This window comes from Littorina saxatilis, linkage group LG9, assembly GCF_037325665.1.
Source record: "Littorina saxatilis isolate snail1 linkage group LG9, US_GU_Lsax_2.0, whole genome shotgun sequence".
Lineage (NCBI taxonomy): Eukaryota > Metazoa > Mollusca > Gastropoda > Littorinimorpha > Littorinidae > Littorina > Littorina saxatilis.
Window position 1 is genome coordinate 36,670,469 of NC_090253.1, and position 10,000 is coordinate 36,680,468.

The 10,000-nt window shown below is 46.9% G+C and overlaps 1 protein-coding gene across 2 annotated transcripts in view; it reads left to right on the forward strand.

Annotated features, from left to right (window-relative positions):
* The window catches only part of LOC138975940 (Na(+)/citrate cotransporter-like), a 37,817-nt gene that overhangs the window by 7,880 nt on the left and 19,937 nt on the right, over positions 1-10,000 (forward strand). The gene's annotated exons all lie outside the window — the stretch shown is intronic.

The window sequence follows — 10,000 nt, forward strand, 5'->3', positions numbered from 1 at the left end:
TTTGTGTGTTTGTTTGTGTTCGCAAGTAGATCTCAAGAATGAACGGACCGATCGTCACCAAACTTGGTGAACAGGTTCTATACATTCCTGAGACGGTCCTTACAAAAATTGGGACCAGTCAAACACACGGTTAGGGAGTTATTGGTGGATTTTGGTTTTTTTGGGGGATCAACTACGGCATAACTCTTCCTTATCTTCTCCATGTTTTTAGCGTTTACCTCCCTTCCTTCGTATGGTGCACTATAGTATGAGGGGGCATCTTCGGATATTCCCGGCGTTCTGTTACTATTTTTAGAAGGTCACCGCAGTGTCCAGAACGTAAATTGGACCCGTAAATTATCCTCACTGTAAAAGTGCAAAGGTCGAATCAATTTATAGCCACGCGAAAAATACACTCTCATCTATCTCTATATATTTATACAATAGATATAGATATATATATACGGCTTCTCTCTGTGTGTGTGTGTTTGAGTGTGTCTGTAGAAAACACCTGTGTATTGCACAGTTCTGTTTGTGATCTGGTACCTAGGGCGTCGTCGACAAGTATGGGACTCGACGTGATATGATCAGGAATGGCATTATGGCCCCTGAATCATGTTCGTGCTGTTCCCATTCCACGAGTCTGGAAGGGACCTAAGCTTGACGGGACCATGGTTCCAAGCCGGCGTACAGTGCGCCACTCAAGCCGGGTATTCGGCTCTACTTGCTACCCGGCGAAGCGGCAGATACACCCCGGACAAAATCTGGTCGATGAGATATTTCAATACCTGCTCTCAGCGCGCAGCGCAAACCGATTTTTTTTTTTCGGGATCTTTTGTTTTCTGTTTGCTGAGAACTAAAAAAAAAGATTTTATCTTATGGTTACATTTCCATAAAAAAATTATGTCAAATGATGAATGAACCATGGGGAAAAAAAGTATACCAAACAAAAATATATGTAACAAAAAGATTTTATTTTTGGGTAGCATCACTCACGCTTCCAATATTTTTTTTCTGTTTGCTGAGAACTAAAAAAAAGATTTTATTTTTGGGTAGCGTGACTCACGCTTCCAATATTTTGTTTTCTGTTTGCTCAGAACATGTGCTTTGTCTAAAAATACTGACCTTTCAGCGTTTACCTCCCTTCCTTCGTATGGTGCACGGATATTCCCGGCGTTCTGTTACTATTTTTAGAAGGTCACCGCAGTGTCCAGAACGTAAATTGGACCCGTAAATTATCCTCACTGTACAAGTGCAAAGGTCGAATCAATTTATAGCGAGAATGGTAAGGACGGGGGTGTTTTTCCTACCTCGGAGGAATTTCTTGTTTTCTTCTGAGCGACAGACAAGTCATACAGTGAAAATGTAACTCTTCCCGGGAAAAGCGGACATAAGAAGGAACAATATGACAGCGCTAAAGTGAGGGTGCATAATTATAGATCTAAAACATAGTGTAATACAAAACACTGCTTGTCCTAGAGTAGAGAAGTGACATGAACATGGACGATTTGACTGATGGATGTCGAGCATGATCACTATCTTTGTCTTTGCTTTGTCACGCTCTATCATCTTTCATGCAATGACAACTCGTAATATAATGACGATTAATGTGTTTCACTGTCACCTTTGACCTTGAGGGTGTCAAGAAAATAATGTATATTATTCTTTTCCTCTATAAATAATTGTATTCTTCTTTCGCATAACGTTGACCACTCACGACGGGTTAAAAAAAAGTTCAAACCAATAGAAAACAAGAAATTCCTCCGAGGTAGGAAAAACACCCCCGTCCTTAGCATTCTCACTGCCACCAACTGAGCAGGCACTGCTAACAAGTGTGGTCAGAAGTCAGACGTCAGACGTCAGAGAGACAGAGAGACAGAGAGACAGAGAGACAGAGAGACAGAGAGACAGAGAGACAGAGAGACAGAGAGACAGAGAGACAGAGAGACAGAGAGACAGAGAGACAGAGAGACAGAGAGACAGAGAGACAGAGAGACAGAGAGACAGAGAGACAGAGAGACAGAGAGACAGAGAGACAGAGAGACAGAGAGACAGAGAGACAGAGAGACAGAGAGACAGAGAGACAGAGAGACAGAGAGACAGAGAGACAGAGAGACAGAGAGACAGAGAGACAGAGAGACAGAGAGACAGAGAGACAGAGAGACAGAGAGACAGAGAGACAGAGAGACAGAGAGACAGAGAGACAGAGAGACAGAGAGACAGAGAGACAGAGAGACAGAGAGACAGAGAGACAGAGAGACAGAGAGACAGAGAGACAGAGAGACAGAGAGACAGAGAGACAGAGAGACAGAGAGACAGAGAGACAGAGAGACAGAGAGACAGAGAGACAGAGAGACAGAGAGACAGAGAGACAGAGAGACAGAGAGACAGAGAGACAGAGAGACAGAGAGACAGAGAGACAGAGAGACAGAGAGACAGAGAGACAGAGAGACAGAGAGACAGAGAGACAGAGAGACAGAGAGACAGAGAGACAGAGAGACAGAGAGACAGAGAGACAGAGAGACAGAGAGACAGAGAGACAGAGAGACAGAGAGACAGAGAGACAGAGAGACAGAGAGACAGAGAGACAGAGAGACAGAGAGACAGAGAGACAGAGAGACAGAGAGACAGAGAGACAGAGAGACAGAGAGACAGAGAGACAGAGAGACAGAGAGACAGAGAGACAGAGAGACAGAGAGACAGAGAGACAGAGAGACAGAGAGACAGAGAGACAGAGAGACAGAGAGACAGAGAGACAGAGAGACAGAGAGACAGAGAGACAGAGAGACAGAGAGACAGAGAGACAGAGAGACAGAGAGACGTCGGACGTCGGACGTCGGACGTCGGACGTCGGACGTCGGACGTCGGACGTCGGACGTCGGACGTCGGACGTCGGACGTCGGACGTCGGACGTCGGACGTCGGACGTCGGACGTCGGAAGTCGGAAGTCGGAAGTCGGAAGTCGGAAGTCGGAAGTCGGAAGTCGGAAGTCGGAAGTCGGAAGTCGGAAGTCGGAAGTCGGAAGTCGGAAGTCGGAAGTCGGAAGTCGGAAGTCGGAAGTCGGAAGTCGGAAGTCGGAAGTCGGAAGTCGGAAGTCGGAAGTCGGAAGTCGGACGTCGGACGTCGGACGTCGGACGTCGGACGTCGGACGTCGGAAGTCGGAAGTCGGAAGTCGGAAGTCGGAAGTCGGAAGTCGGAAGTCGGAAGTCGGAAGTCGGAAGTCGGAAGTCGGAAGTCGGAAGTCGGAAGTCGGAAGTCGAAAGTCGAAAGTCGAAAGTCGGAAGTCGGAAGTCGGAAGTCAGAAGTCAGAAGTCAGAAGTCAGACGTCGGAAGTCGGAAGTCGGAAGTCAGAAGTCAGAAGTCGGAAGTCGGAAGTCGGAAGTCGGAAGTCGGAAGTCAGAAGTCAGAAGTCAGACGTCAGACGTCAGACGTCAGAAGTCAGAAGTCAGAAGTCGGAAGTCGGAAGTCGGAAGTCGGAAGTCGGAAGTCGGAAGTCGGAAGTCGGAAGTCAGAAGTCAGAAGTCAGACGTCAGAAGTCAGAGAGACAGAGAGACAGAGAGACAGTCAGACAGACAGTTATTTCCCTTTGACCATTAATATGTCACTCTTAATCTTAATCCACCAATAACTCCCTAACCGTGTGTTTGACTGGTCCCACATTTTGTAAGGACCGTCTCAGGAATGTATAGAACCTGTTCACCAAGTTTGGTGACGATCGGTCGGTTCATTCTTGAGATCTATATGCGAACACAAACACACACCCAAACAAACAATTGACCATTAATATGTCACTCTTAATCTTAATCCACCAATAACTCCCTAACCGTGTGTTTGACTGGTCCCACATTTTGTAAGGACCGTCTCAGGAATGTATAGAACCTGTTCACCAAGTTTGGTGACGATCGGTCCGTTCATTCTTGAGATCTATATGCGAACACAAACACACACCCAAACAAACAATTGACCATTAATATGTCACTCTTAATCTTAATCCACCAATAACTCCCTAACCGTGTGTTTGACTGGTCCCAATTTTTGTAAGGACCGTCTCAGGAATGTATAGAACCTGTTCACCAAGTTTGGTGACGATCGGTCCGTTCATTCTTGAGATCTATATGCGAACACAAACACACACACAAACAAACAAACACATCGAGTGAAACCTATACACACCCCTATACCGGGGGTGTAAAAACACATCGAGTGAAACCTATACACACCCCTATACCGGGGGTGTGCTTGCCCTTGAGTAGCTGTAAGATTCTGTGATGGCTTATATAAATTCTGGAGGATGTAATTTTGGTGCTATAAAGAACCGACGCGCTCACAAAACAAAACGAACACTAGAATTGGAAAATTAATTAAAGTTTATTGTGAATATGGTCATACTTGTCGATGTCATAGTAATTCGGAATCAGCTCATAATATCAATATATAAAAGGCTAAACATAAATCTATGGAGAGGCTAAGTAACCTATATCGGAGCGTGGCGGAAAAACTAATCTAAGTTTAGAAAGTGAATTAAAGCTAAAATGTGAAGTAGAAAGGACTAGTTTGAGTGAGAGTGCAGAACAGTAGAGTGTGAAGCGTGGAGCATGGAGCGAGAAGCGCGGAGCGGTGAGCGAGAAGCGCGGAGCGGTGAGCGAGAAGCGCGGAGCGGTGAGCGAGAAGCGCGGAGCGGTGGAAACTGATAGAAAGAAAAAACTAAACTTAGAATTCGAAACATCAAACTAAACATCAAAGGTGTCCTAAAAACATAATCAAAGGTGTCCTAAAAACATAAACATCAAAGATGGACGACAAAATGGCGGCCGAAACAAGATGGCGGCAAATCAATAAAAAATCACCAAGACAAAAATATGTTAGAAAAACCCTACATAGAATAAACGTAGGACACAGAAACGGAAAGAAGACACAGAAACGGACAGAAGACACAGAAACGGACAGAAGACAAAGAAACGGACAGAAAGTCATAACAAACAAAGATTCAAAACGAAAATTACACGAATTCGGTAAATAAAAGAAACATAGTCAGAAATGGATACTCGCCTTTGACAGCATCAATAATCTAAAACAGACTCAAGGCGAGCAACTGAACCTGAACTACAAAATAACTTAAAACAAAACTGGAGGCTGGCAGAAAACACTGGGCCCCGGAACAGAGCAAAAAAATCTATCTATCCTAAAACATCTTGTTCCGTGAACGGCTTCCCAGTAAGTGACGACGAATACAGGCTATCCACCACAGAGGTGAACTAAAAATTACTGCGCGTTACTACAATATTACTGTTGCAAAACATGCGTCCCGTGCTCTCCGGGGAAAAACTCCATAGGCTGTCCAGCGTGAGCCATACAGGCACATGAAATTAATATCAGAAAAACGCCGGCCACACTCTCGTTTATAAATTTGTTCGTTACAATATTTAACGTCAGTAAAACAAAAACAAAGGTCGTACCAGGACGCTCATACTTAATAAAGAAAAATAAAAGATAAAGAGCGAGCTAGACCCGCACGCGAACCTACAGAGGTGGCTGCAAAATGGGAACAAATAGGGACAAAAGTGAAATAAGATAATAAAGGTGAAAGAACAAAAAGGGAAAGCCACCACCACGGAAAGTCGCATGCGAGTCAAGCTAAAAGCAAGACTAAAAAACACAAGCAAAACAAAAAGAATCTAAATACACAGAAGGCTCCTTAGCAGGGGCATTCACATTCCCCCCTCGAAGACATCTTAGTCTTTACAAAAGTCAACATAAAAAATCAACAAAAATCATCGAATACATGCGTGGTTCAAAAACAAAATCCGAAACATTACAGAATCCTATTGGCATTATCCAAAACGTAGCTGTTCGAAACGCACTCTCATACGTGGTTCAAAATACAAAAATCCGAAACGTTACAGAATCCTTTTGGCATTATCCAAAACGTAGCTGTTCGAAACGCACTCTCTATGAGTTTCAATCTAAAAAATCACACGTGTTCTTTCAACAAATGTAACATCATATTTCGTCGGTCCGTCACTGTCAACATATCGTGTCAACATTATTCTTACACCTTTACATAACCCGCAACTCAGTATGAAAGACTGTAGTCGCAACCTACAAAATACAAAAGAAAAACATCTTCAGTCGTCTTAATCATAAGCACAGGCATCTGCACGCGGGAAGGACTAAACAAAACCGATTCATTAAGCGCTTGCCTCTGTCAAGAGCTTTCGTTCCAAAATGCGGAACCAAAAACATATATACAAAATGGAGAGAAACCACAAAGTCACAAAAAAAAAATATTTGCATTAAGACGAAATTTTCTCCCCAAATCAAAACAGCGCCACCTGTCAAAAAAGGCGAACGGATTACGTCAGACCAAAACATGCACAAACGGTCTGTCGAAAACAGTAAAGTTCACTGGGAAAGTCATTGAGTGTCCGGATCTGCCTTCACCAGCACGGTCAGCTTAGAGATGGGGCGCCAGTAGTAGAAAGTGGAATGGCTCGTCTTCGAGGTGACCTTGACAGTCTTCAGCTTGCAGGTTCGCACGAGTCCATCGTCGCTGGGGCGAACCTCCGTCACGAGTCCAAGAGGCCAATCTGCTCTGCATACGGCTTCGTCACGTAGCACGACGACATCTCCGACAGCAACGTTTCGTTGGGGAAGAAGCCACTTTCTTCTTCGTTGTGGTCTTCTTCGTTGTGGTCTTCTTCGTTGTGGTCTTCTTCGTTGTGGTCTTCTTCGTCGTGGTCTTCTTCGTCGTGGTCTTCTCCAAATCCTTTCGGAGATGCTGGGTTCGGCGAGTGTCGTGCGATATACGGAAGCGACTGATTCACCTTCGTACTCGCTGAGACAATGTTCTGTTAGGGACACGTGCATCACGTCATGGACAGACTGTTTTGGCGACACTTGTCCCAGTATGGTCCAACCCAACGGTGTGAGAACGGCGTATGGGTCTCCCTTGATGACTCTCTCTGGCATGAATAGCTCTGCATGATCGTAGCCAATCAACAACCCGGGAGTGCAGCCTTCGAGCAACGGGGGAATCTCGCTGGCAATATGACTCAAATGCTTGATGTTACGAGCGGTCTCTGATGTTGGTATGTTCTCAGTGTCATTGGTGAGATGGTCCGTCGTGTAGAGCGTTTTCAGGTTGTGGGAAACATTGGAGTTGAGGGCCTTGACACACAATCCGGTCACTCTCTGACATTCAATATGAGTGTTCTGAGAAGTCATAGTGTTCAGCCTCAATGACGCTGGCTCAGAATGAGTGTTCAGCTTGTCACTCAAAGATTCAGTAACGAAGGAGATGCAAGACATGGTGTCAAGCAGCGCGTATGTCGTATGCTCTACCGTGGGATTCTCTTTCGTCGAAACTCTGACCGGAACAATCATGGTAGCTCTGACTGGTCTGTCTGACTTGTTGGTCGTCGCGAATGCTGATCCAGAGGCAGAAACACGGGCATCTTGACTGATACAGACAAACCTTGAAGAATCTGGCGGTCCCCGGGCATTCCGTTGCTGATTGGGAATCTTCTTCCTGTAGCTAGGCGCTCCATGCAGCATAGTGAGATGTGGGCCTTGGCACTTGTCGCATATCGCCCTGGTAGTGCAGTCTACACTTCTATGGTCAGTCTTTCTGGCACAGGAGAAGCACAAGGACGTTTCGTACATGAAGTGTTTCCTGTCCTCAACGGGAATCTCATCGAACCTCTGGCATCTGAGTAGAGGATGAGAAGAAGAGCTGGTCGGAAAACGAACGGTACAAAAGGGACAGACTTCGTCGCAGTTCGTATTCAGGACAGTTTTCGCGTGATGCTGACAAAGACTTTTGTCACACTCTTGACATGCAGATGTAGTAGAACAATCCGTACTGTACGATGTTTTCTTGGGGACTGCTGAACTGGCGGTCTGCGAGGTGGAAGAGGCGGCAGATTTGCTGGAGGAGAAAAGGGGCTCGCAAAGGATGTCTGCCTCTGTCTTGATGAAAGCTGACAACTCCTCAAAGGTAGGGTAGCGTTTCTTCTCGTTCTTGGTCTTGTTTACTTTCCGCACCCAGTTTCTCACCAACCAATCTGGAAGCTTGCTCATGAGTGTCTTGTGATAGGCTTGGTCTTCCAGATTCTGTAGCTGGCCTATCACTCGGCTCGCCACAAGGCATTGTCCAAGAAAGTCCGAGAAGGCGCGGAGGGCTTGTCCATCTTTGGGTTTGATTACCGGCCATACATCTAGTTTCTCTCGGAAGGCTCTGGCAACGACGAAAGAACTGCCGAACCTTTCCTCCAACGTCTGAAGGGCCTGCTGATAGGCCTGGGCATCCCTGATCAGAAAGAGTCCCTTGACCGCATCCTTCGCCGGACCGTCCAAGTACTTCTCCAAGTAGAGGAGCTTTTCCTCTGCAGAAACGCCCTGCCGCTCAATCAAAAGAGTGAATGAGGACCTCCAGAGAGGGTACGTCAAAGGATCTCCTGAAAACGTAGTGGGCTCCTGCGTCGGTAACCTGTTGATCAGGAGAGCCTCAGCTAGAGTACGAGCTAGGGCAGAACCCTCGGAGAGCGCTGGCTGGCCTTGCATCTGAGGAAGGTATGCATCTTGCCCGTAGTAGACGTCTGAAGGGCTCGTGACCGGAGCCTCTTGAAAACCATGCTGTGTGTAGTCCGTGTCAGGAGCAAAGCTTGCAGCGTGGTCATATTGCTGCGTTTGCATGGGAGGATGCATGACAGAAGGCCCATATGCAAAGCTTGGCACATAGGTCGGAGACTCTCGGGAGGTCATGGCAGGAAAAGGACCAGGGAAAGGCCCGGGAAAAGGTCTCGCTGATGGATTGAGGGATTTGTGAGGGAAACGGGAAGGCGCGTAGATCTGGCGAGGACGATCTTCGTGGCTTGGAATCTCAGCTTTGACAAACTGAGGCCGAAAGGAGGTCGCGAATTGGCCTCCGACTCTTGTCGTCATCGTGGTGGCTGTAGTCATCGTCGTAGTGGTAGGAGCCGTGGCTGTGACCGCTGCTGGAAGTGGGTGAAAAGCGGAGACAGGTTGGGCAAGGGTCCTGGAGATGCCTCGAAGAGTGTCGCGGATATCCTCGGCGGCCGACTGGAGATGCGAAGGGGCATAAGCCCTGACCTCCGTGGGCTGCTGAAGTGGCGGGAGTCCAGGCTTGGCTGCCGCAGGCTGATATTGCCCAGAGACGAGGGTGTTGGCTGCCGGCTGGTGACGCGGGCGGGCGTAGGTGTCGGCTGTCGCAGGCTTATATGTATCTTGTGTGTGCTGTGTGTGCCTATCATACCCTACCGCCACATCTCCTATGCTCTCTATGTGTGTACCTACATGCAGGGGGTTGTGAGTACCTAGGTACCTATCAATGGGGCTGTCACGAGGTAGTTGGGGCATGAATCTTTCTCTAGCCCTTTGCTGGTCTTCTATGTCAGTTTTAATGATCTTAAAAACGTCATGCTCTTCTTGCATCTTGCCTTCTCTCTCCACCCTCTCTAGTGCAGCCTTAACTTCCTTTTCTTTTTTCTTCAAAGCTAACCTTTCATCTTGAGCTTCTCTCTCTAAACGAGCGCACTCTCTTTCCATCTCTGCCTTCTTATCAGCAGCTAAAACACGCTCTCTTTCCAACTCTCTTTCCAACTCTCTTTCCATCTCTGCCTTCTTATCAGCAGCTAAAACACGCTCTCTTTCCAACTCTCTTTCCATCTCTGCCTTCTTCTCAGCAGCCAAAGCTATGGTCCTAGAAGCCTTCTCCTCTAAAAGCAAAAGAGTCTCTTCTTGTCTGGCCCTTTCATCTGCGACCATTTGCTGGGACCTAAATCTCGCTGCGCTAACCGCCAAAGAAGCATCTAGAGAAACCTCTCTAGCACCTCCAGAAGCGACTGTGGAAGTCAAGTCCGAGCTGGAGGCGTACGGGTCTAACTTGGGAAAGAGACTGCGATATTGTTCTTTGAGCGTCTCCGTTTGCATGTGCATATCGCTCAGATCCTCTTCTATAGCTACATCACTTTCAGCCACTTGACAAAGCCTCGAGTTCGCT